At 43.3% G+C, this 27822-nt stretch overlaps 1 long non-coding RNA gene across 1 annotated transcript in view; it reads left to right on the top strand.

The window, feature by feature from the left end:
* Positions 1-27585, top strand: part of LOC144327031 (uncharacterized) — a 218479-nt gene extending 190894 nt beyond the window's left edge. Inside the window, exon 3 of the long non-coding RNA XR_013392010.1 lies at positions 26724-27585. This is a non-coding gene — a long non-coding RNA (uncharacterized LOC144327031). The remainder of the gene's footprint in view (positions 1-26723) is intronic.
* The last annotated feature ends 237 nt before the right edge of the window (positions 27586-27822 follow it).

Raw genomic sequence — 27822 nt, 5'->3', positions numbered from 1 at the left:
AACACAGCTCCCCCCCCCCCATTTGAATTTTGTTTTCTTGTGCTGCAATTATCAACGTTTAAATTGTCCCAAGCAAGCATAAGAGCTTTATACATTTTCCCTCCAAAATGTTTGCAAGGGCTTTCCTCAGATCTCTCTGGGAGACACCAAGGGTGGAAACCAAGCCCTTCTGCATGCAAGGCAACTGCTGTACCACAAATATGACTGCAGTTATGCAGCAGCTATGAAGCTCACCCCGTTTCCATAAAAGGAGTACATATCAATAAACATAATCATGTTAAAGAACTCTTGAACGTCTCCACAAAGAGAGGCAAGCTTGTTTATTATCGTTAGCGCCATTTTGATTTCCTTACACGGTTCTTTGTTGCAAAGGGGCAATGTATGGGGCCTACCTCGAATAAAACTCATTTCTTTCCCAAAAGAAATCATTTCCTTCCCAAAAGAAATCAGATGATGGTTTGAAGGATGTACCAATTTGTAGAACACATGTTGATGATCTTAGCGAATCCTGTCATTTTCAAAAGGTCTGATAGCAATAAAAATTACATGCTGATTACTGGTTCAGAGGGAAAATTGGCCTGGCAAGATTCTAACCTTTTAGAAATAACAAAAAGTTGAGGCTTAAAGAGGGACAAATCACCATTTTAGTCTGATTGTTCTAACCACAAATGACCAATTCCCTAACTTTCTCTTTTCTTCTTTCCCCCCAGTTCTGCAAAGACTGATGAGTTACATGCCGAGCCAACAATTTAACATTTTGCATTTGGTTAAAGGGGGGGGGGGGAGGGATGCCCTTCAAAATGCTTTGATATGTTAACTGAAAACAGGAGTTTTTTTTCTGATACAAGGCAGGATTGGACTAAAATTTTAATTTTTTCTCGCAAATTGGACAAATAAGAGGCATGAACTAACCCCACATGAGTTCAGCTTCAGCTTGGGAGGTTATGGGCTTACTTCTCAATGGAACCCTCTTCCCTTCACCGCCATCTCCAAACAGTCCTCAGGTATACAAAGTGCAACTCACTGTTTGGGGTGGCAAGTGGGTGCACCTTTCCTATTTAGCCATCCATATTCCACCAGGGACGCGGGTGGCGCTGTGGGTAAAAGCCTCAGCGCCTAGGGCTTGCTGATCGAAAGGTCGGCGGTTCAAATCCCCGCGGCAGGGTGCGCTCCCGTTGCTCGGTCCCAGCGCCTGCCAACCTAGCAGTTCGAAAGCACCTCCGGATGCAAGTAGATAAATAGGGACCGCTTACTGGCGGGAAGGTAAACGGCGTTTCCGTGTGCTGTGCTGGCTCGCCAGATGCAGCTTTGTCACGCTGGCCATGTGACCCGGAAGTGTTTCCGGACAGCGCTGGCCCTTGGCCTCTTGAGTGAGATGGGCGCACAACCCTAGAGTCTGTCAAGACTGGCCCGTACGGGCAGGGGTACCTTTACCTTTACCTTTATTCCACCAGTACCCTTATCTGCAGTTACTGTTGCTCTGAATATTGGCTGAGAAGGGAGAGATGAGACTCCACTGAGGCTTATGCCAATGTCCACATTTTGTTTTGTTTTGTTCCATTCTATGTCCCTCGCATCACCGTTTGCTTACTGCTGCAGTTCATCTTCCACCCAAAAATCTAAACTATTTGTCGCACTGCCTGCTGTGGCGAAATAATGCAGCTTATGCAACTAATTACATAAATTTCACAAATTACCCCGTTACATTATTCCACCTCTTTTGTTTCATTGCAAAGGAGACAACAATGCAAATGGGGAGGAGGAAGTTATAAATTACACACCCTTTACAGACTGAAAACAGCAGCAGTAGTGAACACAGATCATATCTGCTGGATTGACTTCTGTTCTGCACATGGGAGAAATAAGCAAACCCTGATAATAATTTCCATTCATGTTCCTGCTTTGGTTGGAATTCTCTGACATCCTTCGTTTTATTATGTGTTCCTGGAAGAAAAAGGAAGAGGAGGTTTGGGTTACTGCATCTGGCAGCCACTGTACACCTCCAGTAGCTCCTCATTCTGGTTGAAATCCCATTGAATTCAATGAGACATAGGTCTGAAGAAAACACAGATAAGATCAGGCCAGTGGCAGAGGAAGCTGCTCAGGCACCCAGGGCGGTGTGCCCATAGGGGTGGGGTGAGCCACCCTTAGGGGCGAGGTGTGCCCTTAGGGGTGGGGCGCACCACAGGGCCTCCAGAGCCTGCCTGCCTCCTCCAACTCAGCCGCCCTATAGCTGGGGGGGAGGCAGGGGGCAAACCGTTTGGGCAGCGTGGAGCCTGCGCGTGCCCCAGCCACTGTGTCTCTTCTGGGAGAGATGCATCGCTCGGGCATGCTGCAGGCCACGCAGTGAGTGCCGCCTGACATTTTGTCACCCCCCTCAGTGGTGACACCCAGGGCGGTCCACACCCACCGCATCCCCCTTCCTCCGCCCTTGGATCAGGCTGAAAGGTTTTCAATCCTATGGAAATGTAGTGGGATTTCCACTCAGGTAAAAGTCACGGGGGACGCGGGTGGCACTGTGGGTAAAAGCCTCAGCGCCTAGGGCTTGCCGATCGAAAGGTCGGCGGTTCGAATCCCCGCGGCGGGGTGCGCTCCCGTTGTTCGGTCCCAGCACCTGCCAACCTAGCAGTTCGAAAGCACTCCCGGGTGCAAGTAGATAAATAGGGACCGCTTACTAGCGGGAAGGTAAACGGCGTTCCGTGTGCTGCGCTGGCTCACCAGAGCAGTGATGTCACGCTGGCCACGTGACCCGGAAGTGTCTCCGGACAGCGCTGGCCCCCGGCCTCTTGAGTGAGATGGGCGCACAACCCTAGAGTCTGTCAAGACTGGCCCGTACGGGCAGGGGTACCTTTACCTTTTTAAAAGTCACGGTATTAAACTGTAAGTGGCAGTAAAGATCTGAATCTTGCTCACAAGAGCAGAACTGGATTACAGCGGGAAGAAGGCCTGGGATGGATGTAAACAACGCTTGATTCTGGTGGGAGTTTTGCCCACATAATAATGGAAAGGTCAGGTCTATAATTACTGGGTGAGGGGAATATATCTTTTTACTATGCCGAGAAGAGTCAAAACTAAACAAATACCTATAGGAACTTCAAAATGCCAGACTTTCTCATTAATCTCTATTCAGCATAAACAATCTCCCACGAGGTTCTAATGTTGCGTTTATGTGAAAGCATTTCCAACCCCCAAATCAGGCTGTGTATATTATGGAGTGTCCCCCCCCCCCGAAAAATAGGTCCCAGTACTCATCATGGAGTTGTTACAGTAAGTGCCACACTTTTTAGCAACAACAAAAAGAGGTGCCGGTACTGCGTACTCTTGAGTACCTTCTGAAAAAAACACTGATATTATGAGACAATGAGTTCAGAGGGCAACAGACATTGAATTGGTTTATGTACAATATTTTACCTCTTTTCAAGGGCACTCAATCTTTTCAAACGGCATACAGTGGTACCTTGGTTTACGAACTTAATCCGTTCCGGAAGTCTGTTCTTAAACCACAGCGTTCTTAAACCAAGGCATGCTTTCCCATAGCAGCGGGGGACTCAATTTACAAATGGAACACACTCAACAGGAAGCGGAACATGTTCCTATTCCAAGGCAAAGTTCACAAACCAAAACACCTACTTCTGGGTTTGCAGCGTTCTTAATCCAAGTTGTTCATAAACTAAGCTGTTCTTAAACCAAGCTGCCATTGTATATAGGTTATGGAGTGAACACAACACAACACAACACAACACTAAATACAATTTGAAATGCTTAATTCTGTCCCTGCTGCCATCACAGTTTTGCTTGGCTGTAACCTTCTGTTTACATATTGCTTTATTCAAATGTTTATTTGGGAAGAGGCTGTTGTAATAAAGCAATGAAAACATTAAATACATAGTTTGTTTTAGGGCAGTTATATGTTACTAACTTTGCATTACCCATACTGTACATTCCAGTTTCTTTAAATGAGTTTCTGAAGCAATCCCAACTAACACTAAATAAGTCGCAGTGGTAGTACAGTTGAGGATGGCTTTAGGTTCCTTAGCACAATATTCAGAGTACTCTTCTGCATTTCTCCTCAAAGAAATTTGAAAACTGAATTGTTAACCCCATGTTGGGCAAAAGATTCCTCATGGTCCAGCGCGACTCTACGTTTCTATGAAATGTTACCTCCCTACCACCAACGACTCCACAAATTCCAAGAAAACAGCAACAACCACAAGGGATTTCATTTGGGTTGTCTCATACTCAGAGTAGACCCATTGAAATCAATGGCCATAAGTCAGTCGTGACTAATTTGAATGCACTTACTTCAGTGGGTCATGCCATGGACCCGCTGGACACAGGAATGGTGGGAGGCATAAGCTGGAGAACCCTCAAGGGAAGATGGCTCAGAGCCAGGAGATTGGTCGTGGGAAGACAGTGAGTGGTCAGAGGGAGAAGAGGGAGAGGACTGGGAGGAGGAAGCTGAAGAGGCATCAGTGTTTAGTGAGCAAGAAGAGGCTGGGGCAGAGAGCAGTCCAGACTCAGAAGCAGAAGCGGAAGCAGGAGAGGAGAGAGGGCATTTGACAGGGATTTTAAAGCTGTGGTTCCTTCATTGCATGGCTTTTGGCTAGTTGACCCCTGGGAATTTCTTCCAACTTGGCAATTCAGTGGTTGTGTTAGTCCCTTTCCACATAATGTGTGGGGGGGGGATGGGGAGGTTGAACTTTTATTCAGTTTGCGTTTAAAGAAAATGCATAAATACAAAAATGCTCAAAGAATGTCCAAGGAAGATGCCTCCCACCATCTGCATACTTTACATTTCACAAATAGGCCTGTAGGTTTGGAGGCAAGAAGGCAACGCTGTGTTTTGTGACTCGTTCCCCATGACTTGCCTTTTCCCATGGACTGGGTTACAAAGCAAGGTCCTGTTCTACAATGTAGGAAAACACTAAAAACTAAACAACAAAAATGCTGAGGGAGAATACTCTTGAATTTTTCCTTTACTAAGGAAAAAGAGCTGTGAATGGTACAGGAAGTTAAAGAAACTGCAATAGATTTCCTTCCACCCCACCCCGCAAAAAGAGCTAAGAGCTGAGCAGAGCTTTAGATCGTTCGTAAACCTGGGAGGCCCAGATGAGGTAAATTGACCTGAATTTATAACCCTGTTTTGAACGAAATGTAATTTAGGGCTTGAATGATCAGATAATTTGCAGAGCAGGATTATTTCTGCCGCTCCAGGCCAAGCTCCCAGCTTGAGAGTAAGCCTTGTTTTGAGAAAGCGTATATGTACCAGACTGCAGAGGTTTCAGCATATGACGCTACAAATGTACACTGAATTTGTATGCATGTGTGAATGCAAAGGGGAGACAGTGATTGCAAGTCTAGTTGGATCAGAATGTTGTTCATCTTTTACCCAAAAAAATAAAATACCGTGCTAAACACCTATTAATGATAAAGATGATAATATGCCTCTGACTCTTTGAATGTACAGATTGAAAGGCTGAGTCTGGGAAAGGGAGAGCAGAGGTTTCCTAGCTCCTTGCTCTCCCTGCAGCCCCCTGAATGCCCTCAGAAAAGCTGTTCTGAATGGCTAAGGGGACCCTCTGGGATGGTATGAAGGCTCCAGAGGATGGGGAACTTGCAGAATTCAGGGAAAGCTGTTTTGCATGGAGAGATGTCTGTTTTGACTCACACAAGACACCTTTGGAGCCTTTTAATACTTTGGGCATTAGCCTAACAACTAGGCACATAGGATTTCTAACACCTCGGGTACCTCGGGTTACAGACACTTCAGGTTACATATGCTTCAGGTTACAGACTCCGCTAACCCAGAAATAGTACCTCGGGTTAAGAACTTTGCTTTAGGATGAGAACAGAAATCATGTTCCGGCGGTGCGGCGGCAGCAGGAGGCCCCATTAGATAAGTGGTGTCTCAGGTTAAGAACCGTTTCAGGTTAAGAACAGACCTCCAGAATGAATTAAGTTCTTAACCCGAGGTACCACTGTATTAGGTTGGATCTAGACTTAATTAAGCTTAGAATACGTAGACCCATTTATGATCAGTGGCTTGCATCAGATGCAGCACAAAGTAAGCATCCTGTCAGCACAAGAAAATTCCGCTTGCACAATGGGACTTTCCCCTCTCTCTTCCACCCGCCCCACACCCTGCGCCCTCCACAGATCTGCTCTGGAGGATTGTGGGGAAACTCAGAAACAGATTCTAGGGGTGTGAAGAGGAGGAAAGGAGGGAAAGTCCCATTGTGCAAGTGGAAATTTCTTGCTCAGACAGGATGCCTATAGCACTAGAGAAGTTATTTAGATGCATCTTTGGTGTAATATTCTCCAGCTTAAGTTTTTATTTATATATATATATATATATATATATATATATATATATATATATATATATATGCTGGCCTAAAAAAATAAAATGAACAGACCAAAGTACTAATGTTATGCATGCCAGCTCAGAAGTAAGTCCTATTAAGTTAACTGGGACTCACTCCCAGGTAAGAGAATATCAAATTGTAGCCTAAATGACCATTCTTGCAATGGTTATTTGCAATAAACAATATTGCAAAATGGATATAAAAGGAATCGGCTTACAAAATTGTATATATGGCTTCCAATGGTTTATAAACAGTTCTATTTTTGAGTGTGCCTTCTTCCATCTGTTGGGATCAAACGGTGCCCCTCTCTCCTTTTACTTTAATTAATGCAACATTGGGAAATTATAGTGGTGTAGATCATATTCATTCATTTCTAGTCATTATACCATTATTATTATTATTATTATTATTATTATTATTATTATTATTATTGACAATGTTTAATGGAATAAGAGTAAGAAACAGAAGTTAACTTGGACACATAAATGACAACATGAACAAGCTTAGAATACTGAATTTCCCTGGCAAATCACAGCATGTTGCTTTAAAAAGAAAGGACTGTTTGTCTTAACAAATATTAAAATGCAACACACACACACACACACACACACACACACACACACACACAAAATCTGGATAAAATTGCATCACACCAGAATGGAAAAAAATAAGACAAATGTAAAATCCTGAATCACCCTGGCAAAAACTGATGTAAGGCAAGGGAGGGCAGGCTTATCTCTCCCCTCCCTGGAGGTCCCATGTACTTGGAACACATTTTTTCAAACCTACAAAAGTATTTTCCAAGGGTTGTAATCACACAGGAGTGGTGATATTAGTTTCACCCAGGATGGGGAGGGAAGTGATAAGCCTTCCCTCCCTGCATGCTGCATTCCTGACAAGGATGCCCTCCTCTCGCACACCTGCAATTAATAAAAATAAAAAACGAGAGGTAACTGCCAGCTACAAGTGACCTGCAACATGTAGGCGGACCCTTTATATAATCCATCAACTTGGTCGTTACTGCGTAGTCACGCATTTCAGCAATCCATCCTTTTTATTTTTGCTTTTCAGTATTTTGCCCGTAGTAACCAAGCAGCAGTTTCCATCAAGCTTGCCAATTCCGAATGTTCTTTTTTTAAAGGCACCTTTTATTGCATCTATTTGTTAATATCAGCAGGTTTAAACTTATGTTGTAACTCAAGGTTCTTTCCACAAGGATCCTTTCTTTATTCCATCCCCTCCCCTGCTTTTTCTTTTTTTCTTTTTTTGTAAGATAATGGATCCTCCTCTTTTGAAAGATGTGTCTGTGAGCTGTTTGGCCTCTCCCTCAATGAAGGCTGGGCTGCTTCTTTGTTTCAGATAGCATTGCTGGGACAGAACACCAGCAACCAGCCATCATTTTCAAGCAATTTCTTCTTCTTCTTCTTCTTCTTCTTCTTCTTCTTCTTCTTCTTCTTCTTCTTCTTCTTCTTCTTCTATAAAAAAGCAATGAAGTAACCCTTCTTCCTATACAGTGGTACCTCGGGTTAAGTACTTAATTTGTTCCAGAGGTCTGTACTTAACCTGAAACTGTTCTTAACCTGAAGCACCACTTTAGCTAACTGCTGCCACTGCACTGCCGGAGCATGATTTCTGTTTTCATCCTGAAGCAAAGTTCTTAACCTGAAGCACTATTTTTGGGTTAGCGGAGTCTGTAACCTGAAGCGTATGTAACCCGAGGTACCATTGTATGTTTGTTGCAAAAAAAAAAAAAAAAATTCCATATGCACAATTCACCTGTCAAGAGCCCTGTCAGCACAAACCCTACAGGAGAGGGCCCCACTCTCTTGGCCCCCCCCCAAAAAAAATTAAAGAAAAAAACCCTGGATGTACATTTCCAAAATATAAGATAAAAAACAAATAAAATAAAGCCTACATACAGCAACAGTGTTTTGTGTTGTGGAGGCTCCTATGATGTAAGTAATAGGCCTCGCCTGCTAGCCTGCTCCCTAAAATATCACAGGTTTGCTCATTTCTATATATAGGGTGGCTACATTCTGCATGGACTGGTTGCAGGGCAACATGTGCAAATGGCTTTAGATACCTATTAGGTCCATAAATTACCATATAGCATATATTCAACACAAAAAACAGTGACAATGTGTGTTCGACAAAGGACAGCTGGACATATAAAGGGCCCCATTACTTTCAGTAGCTTAGGGCCTCATCAAACTTAAATCCGGCCCTGTGCAACAGGGATTTCCCCTCATTGCTGTGTCCCCTGAAATTGGGGGATCAGGGAAAACCCCAGAATGGTGCAAGGGGAGAGGAGAGGGGGGGATTGTTTCACCTCACAAACTACAATTCCACCCTATATATATTCATCACAGGAGGAGGAGGAGGAGTAAGAAAGAATTTACATTATAAAACTCCAAGTGCATAATTTTTTATCTTGTTCTAGTGCCTAATAAACATAGACCAAATTTCAACAAAAGGTAGACTTCCTTATCTACCTTTGTATATTTAATAATGTCTGTCGGATTTCAGCATTATCTACCACATCCCAAATCATGCTTGGCCAATCTCTTACGAATGGAGGTTTTTCTGTTTCCAGTTAGAGCTGGTTGTTCATTTACTCACTGCAGCTAGGATTGCAATCATTTCTCTGCCCCCCCTTTAAATACTCCTCATATAATGCTGCCAAACTGGATAACTATCTGTTTGAATGTTAGTTGGTATCCTGTGATTTCCTCGATATTATCCAGTACTTTTAGATACTAATGCATTCCCCTCAAAACATGGGCCATATGCTTCCACATCTCCAATGTTTGTCTTCTGGATATATATGGCTCATTCTTTTAGGTGTTAGATACCATCTGCATAAGAGCTTGCAAAACCGTTTCTTCAGATCAAGACATATGGCTTCCACTCCCCACACCTACAAAACAAATTTCACTTATATTCATATGTGGAGAAAGCGTATTTCCTTCTTTCCATATGCATCGTTAGGTCTGCCTTTTTATGAACCCTTTCACTTGTTGCTTGTATGTTATTATGCGTTCTTAAGAAATTGGGGCGCCCATAGTAATATTTAAGGAGCCAGAAAACAGGGGTGAAGTTCTGAAGTTCAGTGCTATCTTGTTTACTTTCCTTTGGAGGAGAGAGCACAGGTAGCACCCAATATTCACTTTATTTACAGAGGTCCAAGCAGAGGCAGCAGAACTGCCAACCCTCATAAGTCCTCAGAAAAAGAGCAAGAGACTCTGTGCCCCAAGGTGCTTCAGCTAACATACTATTGTCTCTCCCTGCTTCTGTGTTGTTTAAGCTGCCAGTTCGCCAGACGCTGCTCCCTCTCAGCTCCCACTATGACCAAACTTGCAGGTGAATTGCCTATGCAGAGGACGGGCCATAGACAACAAGAGGCTCTGAGATTTATTTGTCAAATCCTGCATTCTAATCAGTTTTCACTTTAAGGATCACTTATAATAATAATAATAATAATTTTATTATTTGTTCCCCACCACTCTCAGTAGCTTCCAACGGATATAAAAACCCAGTAAAACATTAAAAACTTCCCTATACAGGACTGCTTTCAGATGTCTTCTAAAAGTTGTATAGCTGCTTATCTCCTTGACAACTGATGGGAGGGCATTCCGCAGGGCAGGCGCCACTACTGAGAAGGTCCTCTGCCTGGTTCCCTGTAACCTAACTTCTTGCAGCGAGGAACCACCAGAAGGCCCTCGGCGCTGGACCTCAGTGTCCGGACTGAATTATGGGGGTGGAGATGCTCCTTCAGGTATACAGGGCTTTCAAGGTTAGCGCCAACACCTTGAATTGTGCTCAGAAACGTACTGGGAGCCAATGTAGAGTCTTGTAAATACTAGCCTGCTGGTGGCTAGTTGAAGAGGGACGCTACTACTTACAGAAGGGATATGGGGAGGTGTGAGATGTGGAGATCTAATCTCTGTTCAGACAAGACTGTTGGATTGGCTGAACCACACCTCACAACACTGATCTCCCCACTCCTCTTCCTTCCCCATTTCATTCCATTAAGCACCAGCAATGTACTGTGTTCAGAAGCCGGGAGAGCATCAGTGACCTCCCCACCGCACAGGCCGCTACCGTGTGAAGGATTGCATTGTTAGCTCTCGAGATTTTCAGGAAACGAAGGTTCGCCCTCACTACAAACGCTTCTTCCAAAAGTTAAGCAGACAACTTAAAAACTAATCTGATGGATTTCCACTCGGTCGGAGACACAGCGGAAGAGCCAGCAACTTCCACGGCAGTGAACTAATCTGAACTTTGTGCAAATTTCGAGGCTTGCCAACGCCGCTGCTCAGGATAGAACTTGTAGTAACAGGACTGGCGGAAATTAGCCAACGAGAGCGATCTTTGGCAGCCTCCGCAGTGCAGCTGTCACTGACTTTCACTGGGTCTTCCTAAAGTTACAACATGCGAGCAGCAACTTTGCAATAAACTTTTTATCTGGCAAAGGAGAGCAAAAGCAACCAAGCACGACCTCGTACACTTCACCCCTTTCCTTTTTCCTTTGTGCGTTATTATTATTGTTGTTATTGAGGATCTGCTCAGGTTACCACAGTCATGAAACAGGACCTCAGTGTGGTGCATAGCGGGCAAATACCGAAAGGATAAACAACCCCTGTTCATAAGGAACTTACAGTCAAAATACGAGCCAAGTTATAAATAAGTTTATGCAACGGAAAAGAACTGCCTTCTGTGTCACAAACTACAGCTGTAACACAATTGCCTGCTTGTGTGAAGCCACCGTCACAAGTCTACCAACTAAGACTATTGTTTCTATCAGGTTGCCTTGCGGTGGAAGCATGAAGGGGGGGGGGATATGAAAATAACTCCCAATCCCAAGCCACCATTTTGTGAAGCAGCAGCACACATTGGTTATCATGGAGGTATCATGTATTCCAACATGAACACATACATAAAGGCAGTCTTTGCCAACCTGGTGCCCTCCAGATGTTTTGGACGATAACTTCCATCATTTCTGACCACCGGCCAGGCTAGCTGGGGCTGATGGGAGTTTGAGTCCAGAACATCTGGAGGGCATTGGGTTGATGAAGGTTTCACAAAGATCATCTGAGGAGCAGTATGTGGGAATAAATAATAGACTTTTCAACGGTGGCATTTTTCTATGCTCACCCCAGGGAAACTCACCTAGTACTAGGAGTGTGAAATGAAAGCATTTTTTGTTTTGTCTGGCATTGTTATTTTTGAGGAGACATTTGTTATATTTTACCACAGTTTTCATTTCCCCGCTGATTTCAGTGAAGACCCAACCTGTCTTCAGTTGTGTGCAGTTTTTTTCTTCCTTTTGTGCCCAAGTGGCATGGAATTTGTGGACATACTGCTAGTCTGAACAAGAAGTAGAGGTGAATCTTAGGTGTTAAAAATGTATTTATTCACAGACGCATGCCAGGATTAATCTGACTGCTGACATTTTTTCAGTTGTGTCCTTTTTCAAGGGAATTGAAAAACAACAACATAAAAGTTAAAACTTTTCAAAATCATTCAATATCCATTGCTTCAAAAAATACTCATTGTCACTACTAAAATTAATAAAATACATATTTTGATAAGGTAACCTGATTATCGCTCCAACAGAAAAGTTGTTGAAGGAATAGAAGAGGTGGCTTATGAAATAACAACAGTCTGGCAAATAATCATCTTCCCATGAAAACAGTTAGAACATAATTTCTCTATAGCACACAGACCTGTAATCAGGGATTTTTTTTAAGCTGTAAATTGCTGGAACTCAGTTTTGGCACCTCTCAGATGGGTGCCATTGCCATTATAAGAGAAAAAGGGGTAAGTTCATGGTGTTCATGATGAGTTCCAGCACTTCTTTTTCTAGAAAAATAGCACTGCACGTAATATTGCAGTTTGTTAATATCTGTGATATAATATTTGATTGTGTATCTTTTTCTGGGTACATTGCAATGAAGAGGGAACCTAGTTCACTCACCAATATGATTGTTCTCAGATACAAGTTCATTCACTGCAAGCAGTTTCAAAAACTGCAGAATTGCTCAGCCTTAGGATATTATAGGAACTGAACTGGCTGACAAATATCTTCCTGCTTAATAGTGGCCATTAAAGTAATGGCTCTCCCCAAAAAGTATTATTTAAGCCCAAGCAAGAGTAGAAGCCCAATGTACTCACTGATACTAGTTAGCTCTTTACTTACCTTGACCCGGAGGTCACCACTGGGTGCTCCTGTCAAGTGAAGCTGCTATTAGGGTCTGAAATTAAAAATAATCTCATCGTCCAGTGCCAATTTATTTTTTCTCTCTCTTTAAGAATGTGGGAAGCTTATCTTGGCAAATGCACTGTTATTTCTATTTCAGAATTGTAACGTGTGACTCTCCTTCCTTAGAGGTTTATAAGCAGAGGTTGAATGGCCATCTGTCATGGATGATTTAGTTGAAATTCCTGCATTGCAGGGGGTTGGACTAGATGACACTTGGGTCCCTTCCAACACTGAAATTCTATGACAAAGCGTAAGCTAGATGTTTGGGGCAACACATTAGTAATATAAAGTTAGAGCTTGTTTAGCAAGCAGCTACTTGCTAAGAGGTTTTCAAAGGTTGCAGCCTGAGTTTGCCTCAAGTGTTTATTTCATGTTTAAGAGGTTTTATTTATGATGCGATTTTACCTTCAAGGGTGGGTATTGTGCATTAAGGCTTTCACCCTAAACATATTCTCTCTGAAGACAGTGATTTTGAAGGACTTAACTTCCAAGTCAGGATGGATAGATGAACATGTCAATTTTGGTTTCTCTCAGTTTCTCATTTTTCTAGTCGTAAGTCTGCCGCTACATTTCCACAACACTTGGTGACTTTCTGACAAATTGTCCTCATTAAAATTCATCTGTATTTTAGTGCAAACTGCACCATATATATATATATATATATATATATATATATATATATATATAGGTATATATATATATATATATATATATATATGCACAATTTTGCCTGATATACTCATTTTTGTAGAGCATAATTTTCCTAATATTTAAAGTTCCCCTAACACAATGCATATTGAATGTTATTTCCATGAATACATGCATTTTAATGCAACTTTACCCTAGCTTATGCATTTTGTTACTTGGTTGGAGAATGGAATTGCAAAATTCAGAGAAGTATGAATTCCAGAAGACAGCTGTGTTTTGGCTTGCATATTGTTTCAGGTAGTGTGAGTTAGGTAGAGTCACATTTAAATGCAAACCAAATTGGATTTCTTCCCCATCCTTACTTCCAAGTAAGAATGCTAGTGATTGCAGCCTTATATGTGCACGTGATGAGTGTCTTTCCTTCAGGCCTAGCAACAGGGGGATGAAGCTACATGCTTTTCCTACCCATCTCCTCATGTGTGTAGGACACGGGTGGCGCTGTGGTCTAAACCACTGAGGCTCTTGGGCTTGCTGATCGGAAGCTCGCCGGTTCAAATCCCCACAACGGGGTGAGCTCCTGTTGCTCTCTTCCAGCTCCTGCCAACCTAAGAGTTTGAAAGCACACCTGTGCAAGTAGATAAATAAGTACCGCTGTGACAGGAAGGTAAACGGTGCTTCCATGAGTTCTGGTTTCCATCACAGTGTTCTGTTGCGCCAGAAGTGGTTTAGTCTTTCTGGCCACATGACCCAGAAAGCTGGCTGTGGACAAACAACAGCTCCCTTGTCCTGAAAGCGAGATGAGCACCACACCCCATAGTCGCCTTTGACTAGACTTAACTATCCAGGGGGTCTTTTACCTTTTTAAAAAAAAACAAAAAAACAACCTTATGTGTGTCCAGTATGGGTGCTGCTGAGGTCTTGGGCCTGTAACATATCACACGATATGTGAGAGTTCAGAAAGGAACGTCAGAATAAGACAGAAAGGGACACAAATTTGTCACCCTGATGGGGCTGAGCCCAGTTAGATGTAACAGCCCCTTTGCACGTCTTGGCAATGAAGCTGCCTGATGGCTAATTATTTTTATGCAAACAGTTTCCAGTCCCTTGGGCTGAAGGAACTAGGGCGATATTTCAGTGAAGCCTACAGGTATTTCAGAAAGGCATAATTGCATTTGTTGCTGTCCGTTGCTGCTCCCCAACGCAAGTCAGCTCGCTTGCCGCAGATGACAAAATACTAGGAGACTGCTTTCACCTCTGGTATTTATAAGCATTTTCCCAACTCCAAAAGCTGGTGTGTGCGCTTGTGAGTGTGTTTTCCTAAGGCCTATTTGTGTGCATTGCTGTGGTTGTCCTTTTACTGCTTGTTTACTCTTTAATATGTTCATTTTTTCCTCCTTTGACCCCCCTCTCCCTTCTGAAAAAAACCCCCCTCTCTTTGGTGGTTAATTCCAGAAATGTTTGTTGTCCAAGCCAACAGTTATCTTAGAATTCTGTACACACTGGCACAGGCTTTGGAGGAGTACTTAAATGCACATGTAATTCAACAAACTGATTGTTCTGCCAGTCTCGGAACCGTGTTGAAGGGGCTGGTGGGAAGTTTCATAAAAATGGCCACATCATGGAGAAAACCCGCTTTTGGAAATCTGCTTGTGAAAAGTACAATGTTGGTATGAGGTCATTGAAGAAAGAAAGGAAAGGAAAGGAAAGGAAAGGAAAGGAAAGGAAAGGAAAGGAAAGGAAAGGAAAGGAAAGGAAAGGAAAGGAGCCCTTAAAACTATGTACAATTATATATAAATATAAATAAATATAAACATCCCAACCAAACCTTGCCAGCTTAAAATCAGAGTTAAGGCTCATGTTGCTTCATCTTCCACCAAGCTAGAATATTAGAAGCTAAGGCCGGTGTTGTAACAAACAAATCTCATGATCCACAACGATGTAATGTCATAAATTGTGCTTGCTTACCCTCTTAGCACTCACACATTTTGGCCATTCAGACGGAAATTCAGATGGAGAGGACGGAGTGACTAGGAGCAGCAAAGCTGCCCCATGTAGTCCTGTCCTGGTCCTACGTTGCCTTCTGAAGTCTCTGAGCCTTACCAAATTGCTGGAGGAGCCCTCCTATTAATTGACCCACGCTGCTTTGCTGTTTACGTCAGTAGCTGTCAGGATGGGTTGAACAGTGGGAGGGTCCCCCTTCCAGCATCCTTCACTGTGCTTATGCTGGCTCACCATACAGAATGTTTTTGTGTCTGTGTGTGTGGCTCAACAGAAAGACTGGATGACATGAGGGTTTAAGTTTCTTATTCTGTGCATGCACACGAAAGCTCATACCAATAACAAACTTGTTTTGTTGTTGTTTAGTCGTTTAGTCGTGTCCGACTCTTCGTGACCCCATGGACCAGAGCACATCAGGCACTCCTGTCTTCCACTGCCTCCCGCAGTTTGGTCAGACTCATGTTTGTAGCTTTGAGGACACTATCCAACCATCTCATCCTCTGTCGTCCCCTTCTCCTTGTGTCCCCCATCTTTCCCAACATCAGGGTCTTTTCCAGGGAGTCTTCTCTTCTCATGAGGTGGCCAAAGTATTGGAGCCTCAGCTTCACGATCTGTCCTTCCAGTTAGCATTCAGGGCTGATTTCCTTCAGAATGGATAGGCTTGATCTTCTTGCAGTCCATGGGACTCTCAAGAGTCTCCTCCAGCACCATAATTCAAAAGCACCAATTCTTCGGCAATCAGCCTTCTTTATGGTCCAGCTCTCACTTCCATACATCACTACTGGGAAAACCATAGCTTTAACTATACGGACCTTTGTTGGCAAGGTGATGTCTGCTTTTTAAGATGCTGTCTAGGTTGGCCATCGCCTTTCTCCCAAGGAGCAGTCATCTTTTAATTTCATGACTGCTTTCACTATGTGCAGTCATCATGGAGCCCAAGAAAGTAAAATCTCTCACTGCCTCCATTTCTTCCCCTTCTATTTGCCAGGAGGTAACTAATAACAAACTTAGTTAGTCTCTAAGGTGCTCCTGGAAGGAATTTGTTTGTTTGTTTGTTTCGACTACGGCAGACCAACACGGCTACCTACCTGCAACTTATTTTGGATTAGTGTGTGTGGCATTTCAATGTGAGATGTGGTGTTGGGGGGCTATCTATTGAGTGAGGGGTTCAGTAGTGTGGTGCGGTGTTATTCTGCAGAGGGTATTTGTTTGAGGTGTTTTGATTTATGTGATTGGTTGTATTTCTACATAATGGGAGGGCATTCCAAGCTGTAGGTGCCAGCATGCTAAAGGCCAGGTTCCTAAATCATACAGACTGGACTTCCCGATAAAATAGTATCTGCAGGAAGCTGACCCCTACAGAGTGCAGTGATAAGTGCTAAGCCAATCTGTTACGTATCCTGGTCCTGAGCTGTTCTAAAAAACGTTTTAGCTCTTTGCATGGTACAAATAATTGCTTATCTTCTTTGATCAGAATTCTTAACTCTTTTCTATATTTCTGCAGTTCCTTGTGATTTTGCTCAGGTAATTTTGAAGTTATCACCTTCTAGTGATTAAAAGGAGAGCCCTGTAATTTATTTTGCAATTTTTCTGTCTAGTTTGTCTCTTTTTGTCACGAACGTTCCAGCGGAAATATTCATTTTTCTCAGTGATCAGGTCTACCCCTCCCCTCACCCACCCCTTCTATCCAAAACCATCATCTGCCCCACTCTCGGAACTCAATAAGAAGCGACTGTCAGCTGGAATCTATTTTTAATGCTTTCAGGAAACTTTTTCAAATGAGAAATGTTTGAACATAGTTGGAATTCAAGTCACTTTTGAAGACAGGAAATATTTTCCCCATGTTAGCACAATCCTACTATAATACTGTCATCTTTGAAATTAACAATTTCCCCCCCTTTAAATTGAAATTCAAATACGTTTATGCTTTGAATTATTTATTTTGCTCACTGGAAAGGCAGGGTGCAGTCTACGGTGCCAGAACAGCAGCTGCGGAAAATGTTGTTGTGTACACCGAGTAAGCAAATGGGTATGATTGTCTCTTGAGTGCACACAAAGCTGCACAAACCTTTGCTGGATCCCAGTCAATGAGGGTGGATGGGAGGGAGAGAGGCTCTGAGATCAGCCCTCTCCGCGTCATTGGCTGTTCGATATCGCTGGAATTGTATCCAACAGTGTGTAAGTGCAATTTTGCTCAAGCAACAGGACTTCCCTTTTCTCTGCTCTGGCCATGTGCTCCCTGGTGGGAGGGACAAACCAGGAAGCACGACTGAAGGAAAAGCCAGGTGTCACGATCCAGAAAAATAAGCAAGGGTGGCGGAACTCAGATGCCAGAATTCAAGAAGGCCTTGATTGCTTGAGCAAAGCCTAACTGGCACAGGGAGCCCTTTACACGTCTACCTGCCTAGAAGGATCCAATGTCCAGCCTAGGTAGCTGGAGTCAGTCCAGAAGCTTGGAAAGGGTATTAATCAGGTATGCCTCGCTCCTTACTTTAGGAGTCTGGCAGGGGGAATAGGGAGTAGTACCAGCCTGATTCGCTGCAGGGTGGACTCATCCAGTTCCAACAGGCTTAGACGTCTGACGGGGCTTTTGGATGGTTTCCCGCACATGGTCTCATCCCCCTTATGCAGCTTAGAAGTTCAGAAGTTCTTGAGTTCTGTTGTTTGTATGTTTTTAAGCTATAGTTAATAAATCTGTCCTTGTTTACTCCACACTTGTGTCTTGCCTCTTTTATTTCCACTTTCCTAATACAGTGGTACCTCGGGTTAAGAACTTAATTCATTCTGGAGGTCCGTTCTTAACCTGAAACTGTTCTTAATCTGAAGCACCACTTTAGCTAATGGGGCCTCCTGCTGCCGCTGCGCGATTTCTGTTCTCATCCTGAAGCAAAGTTCTTAACCCGAGGTACTATTTCTGGGTTAGCGGAGTCTGTAAGCTGAAGCGTCTGTAACCCGAGGTACCACTGTACAAAGGAGGCTCTCAATTTTGGATTTATATTACAAATATAAAAGCATACATAAGGTAGCCTCATCATTAGAACACAAATTGTCAAACTAAAGACAGCGGCAATCAATCAATTAATCAATCAATCAATCAATCAATAACACAAAGAGCAGTACTCAGAATCAAAACATTAAGCAGCAACTAAGTCAAAATCCTAGTTTGTAGTACAGTGATACCTCGGGTTACATACGCTTCAGGTTACATACGCTTCAGGTTACAGACTCTGCTAACCCAGAAATATTACCTCGGGTTAAGAACTTTGCTTCAGGATGAGAAATCGTGCTCTGGCCGCACGGTGGCAGCGGGAGGCCCCATTAGCTAAAGTGGTGCTTCAGGTTAAGAACAGTTTCAGATTAAGAACGGACCTCCGGAACAAATTAAATACTTAACCCGAGGTACCACTGTAACAGAATGCTTTCAATTGCCTGCAGAACACATATAAAGAGGATGCTAACCTTGGGGCAAGGAGTTCCACAGACCCAAAGCCACCAAGGAGAGAAGGCTCCCTCGTGCATTGCCACCAACCTTGCTGCAGAAGCCAGTAGCACAAGATGCACAGGCTTTGAAGGCATGATCGGCAGTACTCGAGCAAAAACGAACGGTCACAAGTCATGGGTTTGGAGCTTAGGATCATCTCAGTTAATGAACATATTATGGTCCCCAGGAACCCTCCACAACACATAGAGCTTAAGAGCAGAGGATCAGAAGAAGAGCCATGCTGAATGGAAGAGCCAGTGGCCCTTCTCATATCCTGTTCTCACAGTGCCCAACCAGATGCTTGGGCAAGAAGAGGGGTTGGTGAAGCATGCCTGATCCCAATCTCCACTCCACATCATGTCCAATCTCACGCCCAGGGGAATGCCTTCCATGAAGTTGTGATCCGCTGCTGGCTCAGCCTTTCCCTTGACTCCATTGGGCACCACATCAGATGCTGCCAGAGCTTCTGTTCAAAATGCAATTTCTCAGCTGGTTTTCCTTGCTCCAGAGGTTTTGCAAGAATTAGATTTTACTCGTCATCGAGGAGACTCAACGCCACATTCTGGTTCTGGAATTCAGACCAAGCTTTTGAGGGATTAGATGTCCCAGGCTAACCTCAGCTGTTCGGAATTACTTCTGAATTTGGCTAATGTAGGTGAACTAAAAAGAGAACAAAGGGTTTTGTTTGGTTCTTTTTCTTGCTTCCCTCCCGCCTTCTCTAAAACAAAAAAACAAAACCCTCCTTCTTCTCCTGCTTTGGTTTTTATTGGGTATTGTGTGCTTAACTGGTATGTTTTAAATTCAGAAATACAAATGAAAATTCCAGGAAAGGAGGAAGTAAAAAAGACCCGGAGAAGTTCAAATACAACATTCCTGCTCCCATTGGAAAAGCTGCCCTAAGAAGAATAAAGGTAAAGGGACCCCTGACCATTAGGTCCAGTCGTTGCTGACTCTGGGGTTGCGGTGCTCATCTCGCTTTATTGGCCAAGTGAGCCGGCGTACAGCTCATGTGGCCAGCATGACTAAGCCGCTTCTGGCGAACCAGAGCAGCGCACAGAAACATCGTTTACCTTCCTGCCGGAGTGGTACTTATTTATCTACTTGCACTTTGATGTGCTTTCATACTGCTAGGTTGGCAGGAGCAGGGACCGAGCAACGGGAGCTCACCCCGTCACGGAGATTTTGAACCACCAACCTTCTGATCGGCAAGTCCTAGGCTCTGTGGTTTAACCCACAGCGCCACCCGTGTCCTAAGAAGAATAGTGAAAGGAAAATAATAATTCCAGCACGGATCATCTGATGTGGCTGATCTTGTTTGGATACCTACAGTATTTGGAGATATAGACTGCCTCTGTTAATTCATATGTTTAATGTAAGAAGAACATAAGAAGAAGAGTTCGGATTTGATATCCCACTTTATCACTACCCTAAGGAGTCTCAAAGCGGCCAACATTCTCCTTTCCCTTCCTCCCCCACAACAAACACTCTGTGAGGTGAGTGGGGCTGAGAGACTTCAGAGAAGTGTGACTGGCCCAGGGTCACCCAGCAGCTGCATGTGGAGGAGCGGGGAATCGAACCCGGTTCACCAGATTACGAGTCCACCCTTCTTAACCACTACACCACACTGGCTGTACTGGATCCAGCCAATAGCCCATCTAGTCCAGCAACTTGTTCTCACAGTGGTCAGCCAGATGCCCATGGGAAACCTGCAAGAAGGACTTCAGCACAAAGAGCACTCTCCACACTTATGATTCCCTGCCAGCTGGTGTTCAGGGACATCTTGCCTCTGACAAGGGAGGTACAACATAGCCATTGTGGCTAGTAGCCACTGATTGCCTTCTCCTCCATGACTGTGTCTAATCTTCTTTTAAAGCTTTCCAAGTCGATGGCCAAGTTTAAGTCAGAATCAATGGGATATTTTTGATTGTTAATGTCAGCTCACAGTTTTTCTTTCTCCCCTGTTATATTTACAAAAATTAGATTAAAACAAAACAATATGAACTTTGCTACACCAACAACAGAAGCACACACAAAAAAACCCCTTTGGAAAAGACATCTGGATCCAATGCAACAACTAAGTAACAATTTTGCAATGACTCTTCTCAGTGCAATTATCTGGGAAAGGCCCTTGCTGTACTCTAATTCTGTGATCCTGGCACTCAGCGACAAATGGTGCTTAATCTAATTTCAAGCGTTATTAAAAAACACACTTAAATGTGAGAACAGTTGGGCCAGCAACCAAGATACTAGATCTGAAACTTAGAAACCTGCATTTGAATCCTCGCTCAGCTATGAACTTGGCAGACAGCCCCGGCTATTTTCTGTCTGTAAAATGGGGATGTGAGCTTTGTGTGCTCACAAACCTATGTTTGCCATGATAACATGAGTGGGTAGAGGGGCATTTTAATGTAAAATCAGTGGGAGGGAATGTCCCCAATGGGGGCACCATGCTGCAGGTAGGAAAACATGCACAGGTGGCCTTTGGAAAGACTCCGTGAGCAAAGGAAAGGAGGGGAAGTTTCCCTTCCCGTGTCCATATTATCCCTTGGAAATGCCCCACTGCTGCATTAGTGCTGCAAGCACTTGTGTCCCAAGCATTTTGCTGCCTGGGGTAAATAACAAGACGGCACTAGAATTCATGGACACCCAATGAAGCTGGACATTGGAAAATTCAGAGAAAACTATCTCTCCCCCCAGAGCATAGTTAAACTATGGCACTTGCTCTCACAGGAAGCAGTGATGGCCATCAGTTTGGAGGAGAATTGGATAAATTCATGGAGGACAAGGCTATCATGGCTGGTAGCCATGACAGGTCTGCTCTGCTTCCATAGCTGCTGGAAACCACAGGAGAGACAAGTGGTCTTGTGCATCTGATTGGCCACTGGGAGAACAGGGTGCTGGACTAGATGGGCCCTTGGCCTGATCCAGCAGACTCCTCTTATGTTCTTAGTACCCCCCCCCACCTTACTTCAATACTGATGAGAAGACAGTGTCCTTCACCATATCTGATGGCAGCAGACTAGTTGAGGGGCAAGCCATGTGACACCAACAGCTCACTGTCATTCACTGCTCCCCTGGATCTGTTGCCTGAGGTCACCACCTGATTTTAACAAGCGTTTGGGGACAGCCCTGATTCCATGGAAGACTTAGAGGATGCATCCTTCTGGAAGTTGGATTAAGCCAGGGCAAAACAATGAGGGAGGCTACTGACTCCATCCAGATGCAGCTAAGCCTAGAGAGCTACCTAGTGACTCGAATCTCATGCAATGAAGAATTCTCTAGACAATGAAGAAAGAAGCAAAACACTCTTGCATACTGGAAGTGATGTGGGCAAACTACATGTTACATTAAACTGTGTGAGAGAGTTAGGGGGTCCAGTAACGTAGTGCCAAAAAAAAAGAGAGAACAAATGAAGATACCATTTTGTGTAAAATCTGCATGTGGCAATTTATATATATAGAGAGAGAGAGTTATACACTTTAAAGATAATTACTATGCTTTAAGTAGTAGAACAAATCTCACCATAGTGAGGCAGGCACTATGTGAGAAGACTTCCACAGGGAGAAAGACTTTGCCTGCCTGCACAGTCTGTTGACCAGGTGTTGAGAGCTGTTGATGGGCAACTTCAAGCCCCTCCAGCTCTCCCTTTTAGGATTCCTTATCTTTAAACCAGACTTGACCAGGACATCCTTCAGAGAGATGGCTGTCCTCCGCCACCCTTTATGCAGTATGAGAAATGACTTGGTGCGTGTTTATTAAATAACAGCCAGGAGCCTGGAGCTGAAATCCTGCTCATACTCTTAGCAAGACTTCTGGGGCAGTTCTGTGTTAAGTGTGTGCCCTATTGGAACAGGATCCAAATTCTGTTCTTACACCTCAAGTTCAAAGAATTGGGGAAAGGCCCCAACTGAATTAAGGACTTGCATCACTTGACAAACTGTAGATCTTGTCTAGCATAAGGGCCCAACTTTTATCCTGTCTGTTTTAGGGGTCAAAGGTTGGTCATAGTACCACTCCTGCATGTTCTGTCGTCACCTATTTGAAGTCAGTAGAGCAAGCTGCTGAGGCAGATTTGGAATTCAGTCTTGGTTTCAATGCAATGGGGAAATAGCACAGTTGAAAACCAAAGCTCACAGATAAGTAAGATCATGGCTCCCACCACCTCCCATTTCAAAAGAGGTGCAATCCTGAGCAGTGTTAGATTTCTAGTGGGCAGAAAGATGAGCACAGAAATCCTATTGTTACAAGCCGTAATTCAAAGCACTTGTACTCCTCTAACATATAAGATAGTGACATAATTTGCTCCAGGGCACTGTAGATCACAGCATCATCAAAACCCTTTCAGTTACATCTAAGATAACTTGCTAAAGTTGTGAAACCCACATAGCAGGCATCAGATGGAGAGAGAAGAATGGCTCTTGGCTAACAAGGCTGTAAATGCCACTCCACTCCACTAGGAAAAAAAACCCAAACACCTAGAAACATCTCGTGAACAGATATAATGAGCTGTCTTACACTGAGTCACACTAAACAGGCTATCTAGCCAACCCCATGGAACTGAGAGAAATCTTCTGTTCTTTCTCCCAGACTGGCAAAAGCAACTTAGGGAGAAATGAGGACGTACAGTACCATTTTATGTTCACATCTGCAACAATTCCCCTGGCTCTAATTCACTATGGTTGTATTCACCAACTGCTGGAGAAGAACGTAGAAGCAACTTAACTTCTCATCATCAATTCATAGGATCATCAACACCACCACCACCATCTATAGCCCTTTGGGGATATTCAAGGTGCTTCACCCTCCATTCTCTTAGTAATCCTAAAAACAACTTCGTAACACACATCAGCACTGAAACGTGTTGGGAACCATCTCTGTTATGCAACTTGCCTTTTTTTGTTCTTGGGTTTTTCTGTTGCTGATATTAATCCCTCTCTGTTTGTGTTTGGATAATTTCCTGCTGAGGAATAGGAAAGCTTCAAGGAGGGGTGGACCCTGTACACTATACGTAGATTTAGCCCTCCGAGCCACTCACAAAGGATGACACAAATCTGTGTATCCTTCGTGTCATGTGCCATTTTGTGAAAGGCCCCAAAATAAATAAATGTAATTCAAATGACAGGTGCAATGTAAACAGGTGAAGCTTTCCTCAAATTTACATTTCCATGCTACAGAAGGCATAGCCCCACTTTCTCCCAGTGCCAACTCTAACCCAAAGGAAGCACAAAACACGTCTCCTTTACTGGGGCCTTTGGCTCAGCTGGCTAGTTTCCTTGATCTGATTGATTCTGCTCTTCGGTTTTCTTTTGATTATTGAGGTTGTTCTGTTTGTTTTTCAACACTGTATGGTTCCTCTAGTGCTGGGAAGACAGCAAATCCTTAGGAACACAAGACCATTGGAATCTGCTTTACTTATACCAAGTCAGACCATTGGCCTTAATAGTTCAGTATTGTATGCAATGACTGGAAGCAGTTCTCTATGGAATGAGGAACATTCCCAGCAATACCTGGACAGTCTGGGGATTGCAACAGAATAACCTACCCCTAAGCTATGGCTTGTCCATCATCACCATCTTCATCATCTTCATTGTTGTTGTGTTAATTGTTATTGTTACGCCAATTGTGGAAATGGTTTCTTAGGAAATGTCAAGGTTGCTTTCCTGACACAGAGAGCTGCGAACTCAACTAGAATGACAGTCTAGTTAGTATAATGCTTGGGGTTTTTTTTGCAGGGGTGGGAGCATTTTGTATCTGAGTTATAGGATTACTATGCTAAAAGATACACCAGCCACATTATCCTAACTCAGACCATGAGTCACTTTCCCTGCATCAACAAGGCATTCAGTAACTCCTAACAGGTGTGACTCTTAACAGGAATAATCCATAACATTACACCTGATGGAACAGTAACCTTTACAAAGGAGAGCTGTGGACGTCAGAAGAGAAAAGAACCAGGAAATGAGGTGTAGAAACTGGTTGCAGAATACTTAAATCAGATAAATACTCTCCCTAGGTTAGTGACCTTGAAATAAATGGGCAACGTAGCCAATGCAGGACAGTAGTGATTTATGTGCTTGCCCTGCACAAATATTGCAAATGCTTCTTGAAGTGTGCAATATATTATGAAAAGCTTTATTGGATTCATGAAGAGAGAATTTATAAAGGAATGCTGAGGAGTTTAGACTTCCTCGTGGATTTCTCATCATCAACACACACACCCCCCCCCGGCCGCCCCAATTCCAATCTTTTCTTATTATTATTTGTGTGCTAAGCAGTGGCATTTTGCTTGATAGTTCCTTGTCATTTACCTGGAACCAAATATTATACATGCCGACAGTAAAGTAAGTCCCAGGTGATAGTGCACAAGACTGCATCCTTAATTAATTGACATAAATCTTTGTTAACATCGGCACGATGGGGAGGGGGGAAATGTGCTTTTCGGAGTAGCAGCTTGGAAAAGGCAAATTTCAGCAACACATGAACAAAGCAATCAGCCATGCCATTAACAAAAATCTTCAGAAACTCTGTATGTTTCATGAGCTTGTTAAATCAGAGTTATGGATGCACAGACCATGTTCGGCTAATTATATCTCATCTTAATAAGCCAAAGTACGAATGTGCATTGTGGCCTCACAAACAACCTTCTCACGCCATCATTTGTATGTGAAAAAGCCTGGAAATCTTTAGCTATATATTTATTTTTACCTAACAAAATTTATATGACACATAATTTTTTTAAAAAAAAAACCCCTCTGAGTAGTTTTCCAAGACATATCAATTATCAACAAAACAGTTAAAACCCTTTAAAATAACTAATAACAACAGTGAAAGAGACTCATACTTAGCGGGCCATTATCAAGCTATTCCAGCAATCAAATCTGCACTGGATCCAGGAATTAGAAGGCTTGATAGTTTTTTTTAACACTCGCTGGATCCTGGAGGCACCCCCCCATCCCATAATGCTACCTCCTTGCAAGAGTTCAGACATCTGCCCCTAGATGTACAAGGAAACAGCAAAATACAACTTCCCTGTGGAAAAATAGCAGACAAGTTAGCAAAGGCATTAGAACACACATAATAAAATAATAAATAATTGCACAGTTTAACCCAACACCAATTTAACCCAACATTTTGTTAGGCTATAGTTCCGTTCCACCTTAAAAGGGAACAGGCTGTTGTGTGTCACATGCCTGTTTACTTCCAGCACTTGCTGGAAGTAAACACATAGCTTTTGTGTTACTGCTGTTTTGCTGGAGACGAAGGGAAGCAGACATGTTTTCCTCTGTTCCTGAACTATGCTGAATAAAATGCTATACATTATGCTTGCACATTTCTCTGTCCACCTCTTCTGCTGTGAGAAGATGTATACACTCTGATGATATAGCGTGCACGGGTCTCTAAACGTATCTGAGGCTCGTGTTGCTAATTGATGCTGTTCCAAGGGAGACTGGCTGCCGGGGGCCTGCCTGATGCCTGCCTGATGCCCCCGCCTTCCCGGCAGTATCCCAACACATTTAACCCAACACCAGTGCAGTGACAGCTTATTCCTTTCAAGCAAGCTCCAGTCCATCAGAATCTCTTCAGGCCTGCCTCTTTCTCCTTGGCGCATGCTCCCAGTCAGAGCTCTGCATCCCAAAGGGGAGCCTTTAGCTTCGGGCTTTGCCCACCATCAACATCCAGCTCCCGGAAGGCTGCCCATGAGGGTATGCGGCACTCATGCTGAAGGAGGATCCCCACCCCAATCTAGACAGCGTAAGTTGGGTTGGGAAAGCCTGTGGAGAAATATTTGTGTTTTTGTTCATAAAGGGAAGTCTAGGTTGGGAGTGCCTTGTTTAGCAACTGCATTACTAATGCTGGAAGCTTCACAAGGTTATGGTTAAATATTGTAGATAATGGACAGCCCAGGGATAGTTGAGGGTGGATTACATCTCTGATGAAACCCTCCCATCCTCATCTTTTATTTTTGTAGGTTGTGGAAGAACTTGCCCACCACACAAAACGAAAGCAGAGAAGGTAACCGATGAGAGTAAAAACTTGCCAGGAAAAGAACGATCAACCTACCAATTAATCTGGGGCTTAGATGCCTGAAGAAAGGTAACTTTATTCTTCCACAAACGTTGCTCACCCATGTTCAAATTGAGGTATTTATCAGTTTCACATTTCTTCATCCCTTAGGAGAAAGCTGCCATGTATATATAGAAGTGGGCAGGATAAATAAATAAATCCCAGGAAACATTTACTTGATTCCATGAGGCTTAGCCCACACATGATTGGAGTTTCAGTTTCAGTTATTAAAATAATAATAATAATAATAATAATAATAATAATAAGCTGAACTCTTGTTGAGTAAGCTCGGTGGAGCAACTCATTAATAGCTAATAAAATTGTGGCAGAGGCCTAATAAATAAATTTAGCCAATTAATTGGTAGCATAAATAAGTTCCATAAATACTGCCATGAACTTACTACTTGTTATTTGTGTGGAGGGGAGGAGGGGAGGAAGTTGATAGAAGTAAGAAGGGCTTACCATTCATGTGGAAGATTACTGTTACATGCAGTACGGTGAAATGGAACGGTTTAATTTTCTTCACTTGAGAGAATACTGGAGACTCAAGCTTTCTTTGTGAATATATACAAGAATAGATTTATGGAACCAAATGGGCTCCTCAAAGCAAGCAAGCAGCAAATCTTCCAGATAGCACACCCCCATTTTAAGCTACCTCTAGGCAGAAACTCCAAAATGACTGTTTTGCTTACCTGCAGGTGTGAAAAGTGCTTTGCTTGAACATTTGTGTATACAGTTGTACCTCGGGTTACATACGCTTCAGGTTACATACGCTTCAGGTTACATACGCTTCAGGTTACAGACTCCGCTAACCCAGAAATAGTGCTTCAGGTTAAGAACTTTGCTTCAGGATGAGAACAGAAATCGTGCTCCGGTGGCGCGGCGGCAGCAGGAGGCCCCATTAGCTAAAGTGGTGCTTCAGGTTAAGAAACAGTTTCAGGTTAAGTATGGACCTCCGGAACCAATTAAGTACTTAACCTGAGGTACCACTGTAATAGCAAATG

The sequence above is a fragment of the Podarcis muralis genome, chromosome 2 (assembly GCF_964188315.1).
Source record: "Podarcis muralis chromosome 2, rPodMur119.hap1.1, whole genome shotgun sequence".
NCBI classification, from domain to species: domain Eukaryota; kingdom Metazoa; phylum Chordata; class Lepidosauria; order Squamata; family Lacertidae; genus Podarcis; species Podarcis muralis.
The sequence above is the reverse complement of the archived record's forward strand: the minus strand, read 5'-3'. Positions and strand labels throughout refer to the sequence as shown.